We start from the raw sequence: 12,236 nt of genomic DNA, 5'->3' as shown, positions 1-12,236 counted from the left end.
CTCGATTTACCATCAAATCACCGCTGATTTACCGTACGCACGGGATACAGACGGAAACGCTACAATGAAACGCTCGGTACGAGCAACCTCTCAACAGTGCAGTTATCCATATAATGTAAGCACAGGAATAAAAAGTGAGAGAGAGAGAGAGAGAGAGAGAGAGAGAGAGAGAGAAAGCAGAATGAGAGAGAGCGAGGGGGGGGGGGGGGGGTGGGGGGTTTAAATCACCCAGGGAACGAAGCCCCATCAATGGAAGCCATTAGCCGGCGAGAGGCAGAGCTCTGCACACAGAGGGAAAACTTTATGCGTGCACTTTCCAGCCGTTTATCAAGGTGGCAGACACTGTCAAGATTACCATCAATACTACCCTTGTCCTCTCTTCTCCTGCTTTCTTCTCCTCCTCTCTTCTCCTCCTCCCTCCCCCCGTTCTCCTCGGTCTCTGACGGAGGGGCACGACTTTCAGGCAACAAAGAGACTGTCTGCTATCTGCCAGCCTGTTGTAAATCACTACATGGTTACATATATCACGTATAGCACCCTCGTCCCACACACACACACACACACACACGCACAGACACACGCACGCACGCACACATACACACACGCACACACCAAGACACACACACACAAACACAAACACACACACACAGACACACAACCGTTTCATCCCCTTACCGTATCATCTTCGAACACACGCTGTCTTATCTCTCGTCCTCCTGCCACCCTGCCGTCCCCCTCTCCCTCAGCGTGAGCACGTACCCCTGACCCCTCCTTGACCTTCCTTATCAGCGGTCAATGTCATCCCTCTGTGGCGTCCACTCTTGCCCCCCCCCCCCCCCCTCTCTCTCTCTCTTTCCCCTCCTCTCTCCCTCTCCTCTCTACCTTTCAGCTCATCATCCCAGAGATCAAATCTCTTCCAGGGGCTCTGGCTGGCTGGCTGACTGGTGGGGGCTGGCCTAGCTGGCTGTTTGCCTGCAGCCTTGGCCTGGGGCTCTGACTGACTGGCTGGCTGACTGACTGGCTGGTTGGCTGGCTGGCTGGCCATGGCCTGTGGCCTCCCTCCCCACTGAGCTGGGTGTCCATTCAACTGTGTCTCTGCAATGACATCTCTCACTGTGTCTCATCTGAGGAGAAGCTCTGCAGCGGCTCTACATCAGCTTAACAGATGATGATGATGATGATGATGATGAGGAGGAGGAGGAGGAGGAGGAGGAGGAGGGTAAGGAAGGCTAAAGATGGGGTGGTGATGATGGAAAGGGGGATGGAGAGGAGGATAAAGGAGACAGGTGAGACGTCTGGAGGGGGGGTCATTAGAGAAGGAGAGAGAGGAGGCACAGGGGGCATTAGTTGATCAGTACTATTAGTTTGAGGACACCTGGTGTCTCTCTGGACCCGCCTATGCGGTGGAACACTGTGAAAAAAACATTTGTGTAAAAACTGTAAAAAGTTATGCCTGTACTTGCGCTGGCATTTTCTTATTATTTAAAAAAAACGGAGAATTATGTTTTTCCATAAAATGACATTTCATACAGTGTGGCTATACTGTAGATATCAGCAGTCCTGTAGAGGAGAGCAGTATATATATATATATATATATATATATATATATATATATATATATATATACATTATATATATCGCCTTACAGTGCAGCCATCACTCAAAAATTCATAAAACTCATATTGAACACAGAGCTGTAACACAAAGCTAGCTATACTCATAGATATCAACAACCCAGTGCAGTAGTAGGTAGCTAGCCCTGTAGGGAGAGACAGCAGTATATATATATATAGACTGTATATATATATATATATATATACTATATACTGCTCTCTCCCTACAGGGCTAGCTACCTACTACTGTACTCTGGGTTGTTGATATCTATACCATAATAGTCCCCTCACAGTGCAACCTCCTCTCAAAGATACCCATATTCATATGAGACACTCATTTGTTCACTCTATAGATTCCATAGAGAGATGTGTGACGCATGTATGAATGCATTAGTCCTGAGGGAAGACTGGGAGGCAAACCGCCATGCTAGTGTCTGACATCCCACTCCTCCCTGATAGAGACTCACACACTGTGTACTAGTGGCTTTACCCATCAAGTGCACACACTGGCTGAGTACACAAACAGCCTGACGTAGAGACACAGTCTGGTGTACATACACACACACACACACACACACACACACACGTGCACGGACATACCCACACAAGCATGCACGGACTCACACACACATACACACATATGTATACACACGCACGCATGCACAGCATGAACTGATGACTTTACCCCAGAGCTCAGCTCTAGAGTTATAGACCATAGCTGGTCTCACATCCTTTACAACCATCGGCAAACAATGGTGATTATAAACGATTATTTGAACAAGTCGGCAGATATCTGGGGACAGTTTTTCCACAACATTTAATCCATATCTAAATGATGTGTTATCCTGTGAGATTGTATAACCCCCCCGCGCGCTCCCCCTCCCCCCGCTGCAGATTCAGTCCCTCCTTGCTTTTGGATGAAACATTACACTTAGAATAAATCGCGTTTAGACATACGACTTTCAGTTGAGATATTGTTTTTCGGTTTCTTTTCAGAAAGGGGAGCAGATTCGACTGCGGGAAACAGATTGAAGATAGGATCATTGTGATGAATGGAGGATGAAATGCTCTGAAAAATCTGGCCCCGTAGAGGGAGTCTAAAATCCCCTTTGCATAAAAAATAGATTTCCAAATGAATACGCTTTTTGACTGTGTTGATAAAGATGGATTCTGTCCACACAATGACAAGTGCGAAGACAATCTGCAAGCTTCGACAAGCTGACAAGGGGGGGGGGGAGAGGAAGACAGAGAAATGAGAAACAGGAGGACTTGTGGCTGAAAAATAGGAGGTAATATATGAGCAATTTATGCTTATTTTAGCTCATCATCCTCAGAATTATGCCAGTCCACTATCAGTAAAGTCACATTAAGCATGTGTGTATGTCTGGCATATCTCCCAGGATGTAGTTACAGAGCGTGTAATTAAACTGGGATGCACACTAAAGAGGGAGGCAACACCCACCTCATCCTCACGATAAGGCCCTGATTACACACCTGATACACACACACAGACACACACACACACACACACACACACACACGCACAAGCACAGGAGTGCACGCACACGCGCACGCGAAGACAGGCCTCTCCGATTAGGTTTTCAATCACTGCCATCTCCCTCAGCTCCCTGCAAGGTTAATAATAAAGCCTTTTAGCACAGCCACTCAGCCCTCGCCCCCGAGCTCAGCCCAGGTACACACACTGTACTGTGTCAACAACAGGTCGTTAAAGGTCAGGTATTTGTGTACTGTACTCGTAGGTGTTGGTCACCATATACAATGTTAGTGAACTGTACAAAATGTCTTTCTGCCTGCCTGCCTGCTGGTCATTCTGTCTGTCCGTCTGTCTGCCTGCCTGTCATTCTGTCCGTCTGCCTGGCGGTCATTCTGTCTGTCCGTCTGTCTGTCCGTCTGCCTGTCTGTCTGTGTGCCTGTCTGTCTGTGTGCCTGCCTGCCTGCCTGCCTGCCTGTCTGTCTGTCTGTCTGCCTGGCTGGCTGGCTGCCTGCCTATCTATGTGCATATGTCAAAGTCTGTCCAGCCTGTTGTGTGTGTGTGAGTGTGTGTGTGTGTATTCCCTGGTGGGATGTTCCTGTTCACAGCCAGAGGGCAGACAGACAGTGACATTTGCAGACATGGAGACATGCAGAGACGAACGTGACTCTCGGCTGGACGGATCCGGCATTCTAAAATCTATGTTCTCCACACGGTAGTCTGTATTCCCTGCCATCCACCCCCCCCCCCGGCCCCCGCCCGCCTCCTCCTCCTGTGTGTTCATGATGTCCCTCTCCTCTTCACCTCTCCCTATCTCCTCCTATTTGTACACAGATTTGGTGGGGTCAGCCTATGTGATTTATATGAGTTTTATATAAATGTGGCTGATGCGATGTTAGATTAAGGTTCTGTTAAAACAGCGCGACATAATCACGACCAGGTTATCATTAATGTCTCATGTTCACATGCACAGTTAGCAACACGTAAGCTCGAGTTATCGACATAAGGTATCGTGAACTCCTCACGATTTCTTGTAACTAAAGCATGGGCATGGCATATTGGGTATTCTTCATGGAATCTAGGATCCAATATGATTGAGTGTCTGTCACACAGAGATGAGCAAATCATTATCAATCAAAAAATATATTTTGGAGTCAAATATATGGCAATGGTCACGGGACCACTTATGAGTAGAGTCCGCTTTATCATGTCCATAACCGTGTGAAGTTGTACTGGGGAATAAATGTTCTTTATTTTATCCAGTCCAGTCCTTCTTTCTCTTTTTAATAATCCTTCAGGATTTTACGAATTCTTCACAATGTCTTCATGTTTCCCCCCCCCCCCCCACCCCTCCACTCTCCTACTTGCTACTCTCCCCCTCTCCCTTTATATCTGCTCTAACCCTTTTCCCCCTCTTCCTCTTCCTCTCCCCATCCTCCTCCTCCTCTCCCCCTCTCATCCCCCTCTAATCCTCTCCCTCCGAAAAACTAAAAGTCAAATATTTATTAGGGCAGTAATTTGCCGGGTGCCTGAGCACCCTGAGAAGCCTATAGGAGCTATGGGACCTGTCTTCAAAGCCCCAGCTCAAGGTTAGCAGCCTAGGGCCTGCTGTTTGGCCTGTCTGATTAGAGCTGGGCCTCCCTCTCTCTTCCTACTCCTGCCTCGACCCTTACACCAGTCCCATGACAGGCAGAGCTGCGATCGCTCTCTCTCTCATATATAAACACACACGCACGCACACACTTACACACACAGGGAAGCACATGTACACTCACACTCACACTCACACACACACACACACACACACACACACACACACACACACACGCTCACGCTCACGCTCACGCTCACACACACACACACACACACACAGTATTATAGGTCTACTGCTTGATGCTGCAAAGGGGATCATCAAGGTGAAGTGCTCAAGGCAAAGGAGATGATAAAACTTGGAGGGGAAAACCATAAAACCAATAAGAAAAAACAGCCAAACAACCTGAAAAGCACTGCTGCTGTTTCTAAGCTGAGAGGAAAAAATCAGCCATTACTGAATCATGTTCATGAGTCCTATAGTTCTTTTAACCTTAGTCACAGCTCTTAATACACACTATACAAGTCATAGGAGACATCCCCTCTCTCTCTCTCTCTCTCTTTCTCTCTCTCTCTCCCATCTGTCTTTCTCCCGTCTGTCTCTCTGTGTCCCCTCTGCTTACTAATAATGAATGAAAGGCGGTCGTTTTAGTTTTCCATCAGCGTCTATGGGGATTTGAGAAAGCTTTTACTGTTTCCTTCACTGTTTTGGAGAACTCACACTTGACTTTAATGTCTCTGCTCAGTTTGTTTCACACACACACACACACACACACACACACACACACACTCACACACACGCACGCACTCACACACACGCGCACGGAAACAGGCACACGTGCACGCACATGCGCGCGCACACACACACACGCACACACACACACAGGCGACAGTACAGAACTAAAGTGGCCTGACATATTGGCCAGTTTAGAGTGGGAGAAGCTGGAGGGCCCCCCCCGAGTGTTCCCTGGGGGAGCAGTGCATTCTGGGACCTGTGTGTGTGCCATCTGTACACTCTCCACCACCACCGTCACCACTTCATGTCCACTGATACAGTTATCCATGAATTATGAATAACTGAGTGTCTCAGCTCTCTGCAGTCTGTCCTGCCTCCCATCTGCTGACCGACCGCCACGCCACCTCACAGCCTCTAGTCTCACACACACACAGACTCACTTTGTCTTGGAGATGGTAGAGTAGTGTCTAACCCCCTGTCTCACACAATCACTGACACATATACATACAGTCATGCTCGCACAGAGTGTGAGTCAATATGACACTCAGTCACTGAAACATGCAAACTCTGTGTGAACTTACACACTCAAACATGTACGGTATGCAGTGTTAGTGAAGTCACTCAGAAAATGCAGTGAACCAAATTACCAGTTACTTTACATTTTCCCTTGAGAGAAATAGTTTGTCAAACTAAAGCTACTTTGAAAAAGTAGTTCAATATATCCAAACTACTTCATGAAATAATAAAAAATTAAGAAACATGACTGCAAGAACAGATCACTCTGGAGTCGACTGTTAACAGGATGTGTCATTTATTACACAAAGAGGGAACTTGTAGAACATGTTTCTAGGCCGATAACGCATGTTGTCCGCATCTGACACTTGAAATGCTGCTCACATGCAGCAACAAGGGACATATCTGTGTTAAATTTAAAGAATAAGTATTTGTAGAACTAGACCCTGTTACTCGTGTAACAGACACCAAGTTGTTGCAAACGTCACCTCGCAATTCAACTCGTTCCGACCGAGCCTCGAACTGACGACCATCTCCTCAAATCTCCAACGTAAACCAGCTACGCTATGGAAAAGCAACAATTCGACAAAACATTCAATGAGGTAAGTGTTCATGTATATTTCTACTCCATCTAGGAATTCTAGGTAATCTAGGTCAGACTACCACCTCTCATCCAAGTCTTGCAAACATTATTCCATGAGCTAACATTTGCCATTTGAGTCTAAATGACGCTGATATTTGGCTAGGCTAAGATAGCGAGCTGGCTAGGCCAGCCAGAGTCCAGCATGTATATATATATATATATGCCATTTAGCTGACGCTTTCATACAAAGCGACTTACCTTGCAGTGAGTACATACATTTCAGTATATATGGTCCCAGCGGGAATCAAACCCACAACCTAAGTGTTGTTAGCGCCATGCTCCACCAACTGAGCCACAGAGGACCATGTGGCAACCGCATAACGGACATCTACTGTACTGGACGGCTAGCTAGGTAGCTAACTAACTAACAAATTCACCGTGATATGTGTTCGACGTCTTTGCTGTGGAAAGTGTATTATCTTTGGGTTTGCACAGCTCATATGTGGACACGTAAGTCTTTTCGTTGGAACTGGATAGTTTTCTAAATGTGCTGAAGTATGTTTCTGGGTCGTTTGGGTGCTGTAGTACAGTACTGTACTGTAGTACTGCGGCTAAGTTTGTGTTACAGAAGGCGCGTAACTGCATTAAATAATGAGACTAGAGTCAAGAGAGAGAGTGAGTGAGGTGCAACCAAGTGGAAAGAGGGGGGTGGGTAGCGTATTTTGAAGTATAAGGTATATCTATCTATCTATCTATCTATCTATCTATCTATCTATCTATCTATCTATCTATCTATCTATCTATATCTCCTATTCATTTTCGGGGGGGGGGGGGGGATTCGAATTTAGTTGAACTACCACCAAGCTACAGCAAAATGGACGGTATGAGTAGCATGAACCGTCTCTAATTTGTCTATACAGAACTCAAAGCATGTCTATTTTGTGTGTGTGTGTGTGTCTTTGTGCGTGCTTGCATCTGTGTTTATATGTGTCTCGGCCATTCCCCCTTGGTGCAGGAGTTGTGATGTAGTTGTGATAGCATGCCTCTCTGCTAAGGGCCGCACTGAGCTATTAGTGCCAGGCTTTTAGGTTCAATACACCGCCTTGTCCTGACATGTCTCCACGGCGATGGGACAAGAGCAAAATGGCAGCTCCCCTTCGTCTCCCGGCTCGCTTCCTGCCCTTCATAAAACTTTAATGATACAAAAAGATGTCATGTTTCCCCTCCATGCCGGAGGATGAAGGAAACATAAACTGATGTGATGCGCACCTTCTCCTGTAATTGCTGGGGGATATTAGACTCATTTTCTAGCAATATACTGTACTGTACTGTACCTCCTCCTTCTTCTCCTCCTGGGAGAGGGAGAGAGAGAGAGACACACACACGCACATATACACAGAGTGGAGGCTATTTCTCAGACCTGTCATAACTTACTTCTCTGCCAAGATCCTCAGCAACTTCTACAGCTGCATTGTTGAGAGCATCCTAACTAGCTGTATCACTGTGTGGTATGGCAGCACTACTGCTATGGACCGCAGACGCCTGCAGAGAGTGGTGAAGACTGCTGAGAAAATCACCAGGACTCCACTGCCCTCTCTGCAGAGCATCTACCACCGCAGAGTCCACAGGAGAGCCGCCTCCATCCTCAAGGACCCCACCCACCCCCAGCTCGGACTGTTCACACTTCTACCCTCAGGCCGGAGGTACAGAAGTGTTAAATGCAGGACCACCCGACTGAAGAACTCCTTCTTTCCCACTGCCATCAGACTCCTAAACAACCCATAGGAGATTAATATAACCGTACTACCTCAATAACTGAACTTTCCAGTTTGCATAATTGCACTGCTACATTTGCACTGTTTTATTATTATTATTGCTGCTATTTTATTTTATGCCTTAAATTTTGCTGTCTTGTACATTTGTTTAGTATATATTGTATATTCTTTAGTATTGTATATTTTACATTGGTTGGCATTCTGCGGACAGCAAAGCAAGAATTTCGTTGTACAGTGAAACATGTTTTCTGCTGTGCATATGATAATAAACACTTTGAATCTTGAATTGAATCTTGAATCTTGAAAAAGGGAAAAGGTAGGCATTATTGTTTGATGTACTGTTGCTACTGTATTACTGAGTCACAGTAAAACAGCGGGAGCGGAGCTTTCGTCACGTTGACCCAACACACACCTTTCGGCGGCGGTTTTTAATTGGTTCACCCACACACAATAACGCACATGCCCTCAGTCCTCCTCCTCTGAGTGGATAAGCCAGTTAATTGCCCGACATTAGGTCACAATTGCTTTTCAATTAAGAAACACCATGACAATACAAACCATGTAACACCGTCAGTGTGTTCCTCGGGACTTCAAAGCCTCTTTCAAAGATAGCCGGGGAAACAGCCTCCTCTCAGGCGCTTGTTTACATTTAAGCAGAGAGACAAAACACTTTTTTTCCAGACAGGTCGACAATAAGAGGGCAAGACATCTCGATTCACACCAAAATGATACAGACTAGCAAGCTTTCCTTTTTCTTCCTTTTAGGGAGTTGTCTGCACCACATGAGCCTCAATACAGAACATATATACAGATGATAAGACCAGCAGAAGGGTAAAGCAGATCATTATTGATTTATAAACAGCAGTTTAATGCAGTAGAACCACCCCTTTATTAGAGTAGCTGACTAGTGTAGCACTCACAACCAGCTCAGAGCCAAAGTCCTGTTCAGTGACAGGGGTCACATGGAGCTAGCCTTTGATCTGTGACCTGTGACCCTTAGGGCAGTGGTTATATGGGCCAGCGGTAGCTGAAACTGACTCCCTGGGGCTACTGTAAGCAGCAGGTATCTACTGTATATACACTGGTAAAGTGAAACATCACTGGAGATACCCAAACAAACGTGCAGCGCTGTAACGCTGACCTGATAATGCAGATATTTGGCTGTGAAACTTGATCCCACCGTTTATTTTATTTTATTTTATTTATTTATTTATTTTTTACTAGTGTTCATTATTTTGCTTTCTCTGTCATCCCAGAAACGGACACAGTGTGAAAAACTGTGCAGGTTAGAAGGTCAAAAATCTTTTCTTTTTTTTCCAGCTGTATTAGCAAATAGTCGTATTAGCCACGTTACTTGTACCAGTACACGTGTCTTATAAAATAAAAATAAAATAAAAACATATTTGATCACATTAAAAAAATACCTAAAATCGCTTTATTTACTAGTCTCCTATGGGGCTTGCTATGTTTGTCTCCAGACAACTTCGTTGTCATGGTATTCTTTGGTTATGATGCAATTTACCAGTGTATCACTTTACCAGCGTATTTTATTTTAAACATTTGATTGAACCTTTATTTATACTGGGGAAGCACACTGAGACCAAGGCCTCTTTTGCAGGTATTGGATATCTATCCGGCTTAAAATAAAAAGAGTGGTGATAGATCAAAGATGTGAAAGAAGCAGCCAAAACCAGTGGAGAAGATCAGAACAGACAGAGGTAAAAAAAACAACCAACCCTGGGGCTGGGATGAGGAGGTTAGATTGGAGAGGAGTGTGTGTGTGTCTGTGTGAACGTGTGTAAGTGCGTGTGAGTGCGTGCCCACGTGTGTGTGTGTGTGTGTGTGTGTGTGAGAGAGAGTGAGTGTTGACGGTAAATGAGGAAGTTAATGAGCTCTGCTGACCTGTTTAAGGGCACACTCCACTTTCATAAACCCATGGCCTGGAGCTCCAGTCCTGCACTGGGATAAAATCAAAGACTCTCCTCTCCTCCCTTCCTCCTTCTCCCGCTCCTACCTGCACCAGCCTTGCACCAGGATAAAATCAAAGCCCTCTCTCCTTCCCTACCGCCCTCTCTCTCTCTTCGAGGGCGTTGCGGTGTCACGGGGCCCTTTGATTGGCTGCTTCATCTCTGTAGGGTAGAAGTGGCTACTTCATCACTGCGGGAGGTAAGTGAGTGTGACACGGCGATAATGAGGTGTGATTATCAGTATGATTAGTGACGGCAGACGGACCACTCAGGGAGGGCCACTGACCTCTTCTCCATAAACACCCAAAGAGACAAGGGTGTGTGTGTGTGTGTGTGTGTGTGTGTGTGTGTGTGTGTGAGTGTGTGAGTGTGAGTGAGAAAGAGAGAGAACAAAAGGAAGAGAGATAAGAAATGTATGTGTGTGTGTGTTGGATTGAGAGAGCAGGGAGGAGAGGAACAGCAGGGTGAGTGTCTCCTCCAGCCAAAGTATCTCTGTCTGCAGCTAATAGCAGACAGCTGGATTCTCAGTGGAGGTTCACACTGACGGCCATGTTCACTGTGTACCGCCTGAGAGGCCAGACAGACAGAGACTGAACCTCGGGACCTCTTTGACACACCTACTTTGACTAGAGAGAGAGAGAGAAACACAAAGAGTGATAGATAGAGAGAGAGGAGGGGAGAGAGACACAGAGAGAGTTGTAATTTGAATTGTAAAATGCCACAAAAGAGACCTGCTGTTGGATGTAGGTGAGCCACGTGTCGGTTTGTTGGCTCAACCCTGCGTTGTCCTCCACTGTAGATTTGGACGCTTCTCTATGGGAGGTTTATACAGGGGCGCCAGCATCCTTTCATCCTTTTCTTTTTCCACTTTTTTGGCAGTTGTTTTTCTTTTTATACTCGAAGCTTCTTGGTGTACGACCTTGACTGCCACCGCATAACAGCACCTTCTTGTTAACCTGTGCAAAGACCACCAGCTGTGGTGTCTGAAAGGATGCAATGGAGTCCTCAGCTGGCCACAGTGACAGAGATGGATGGGAAGGGTCTGCTGCGTGTCACTTCCATCTGGTCAGGTTGGGGAAGTTCTTGCAGCGTCACCCCAGGAGAGCCCACTCAAACCCCCTCAATGACCCGCTGAAAACCCCCTCAATGACCGGCTGAAAGCCCCCTCAATGATCCACTGAAAACCCCCTCAAACCCCCTCAATGACCCGCTGAAAACCCCCTCAATGACCCGCTGAAAGCCCCCTCAATGATCCACTGAAAACCCCCTTAAACCCCCTCGATGACCCACTGAAAACCCCCTCAAATCCCCTGAATGACCGGCTGAAAGCCCCCTCAAACCCCCTTCAATGACCCGCTGAAAGTCCCCTCAAACCCGGAGGTGGCCGGGTTGTTCATGACCAAGACCCTCCCCCTGAAGGACATTAGTGGCAGCAACCACCGCCATTTCCACAACTTGGCTGATACCTTGTCCACTAGTTCTTCATCACAGCCTCAGGGGTCCCCAAGAACACCCCTAAGAACTTCATGCCCCCCTTGCCCCACTGGAAACCCCCTGGCAAACTAGTTGGCGCTGATGTCGCCCATCTCCCCATCGAGAGACCCTCACTCTTGCCCCAATTCACCCTGGCAGAAAGGCCCTCTCATACAGTTGTAAAGCTCCACTTCCAGCTTCTACATCCTCTGTGTACACAGCCCCCCCCCCCCCCCCCCCCCCCTTGCTGTCCCTGGGAAGTGTAATCCCTGTAGCTTGGTCCTTAGAGTGCTAAGTAATGGCTCTATAGCCAGAGCATACAGCAGCCCTGACAGAGGGCAACCCTGTTGAATCCCTTTCCTAACCTCCTAACTCACCCCCCCCCCCCCAATCTTAACATAACAGAAGCTCCAGAATACAGCAAACAAACCCAATGAAATAAAACCATCCCTAAACAAATACACATGGCTTATTCTGGCCCACTGAGAATAGCC

At 46.7% G+C, this 12,236-nt stretch overlaps 1 protein-coding gene across 1 annotated transcript in view; it reads right to left on the bottom strand.

Moving 5' to 3' along the window:
• Window positions 1-12,236, bottom strand: part of xkr7b (XK, Kell blood group complex subunit-related family, member 7b) — a gene marked incomplete at its 3' end in the record, with an annotated part of 57,883 nt that overhangs the window by 32,727 nt on the left and 12,920 nt on the right. The window lies entirely within an intron of this gene.

This window comes from Argentina silus (genome assembly GCF_951799395.1).
Source record: "Argentina silus genome assembly, chromosome: 8".
Taxonomy (NCBI): Eukaryota; Metazoa; Chordata; class Actinopteri; order Argentiniformes; family Argentinidae; genus Argentina; species Argentina silus.
This window is presented reverse-complemented; position numbering and strand designations above follow the sequence as displayed.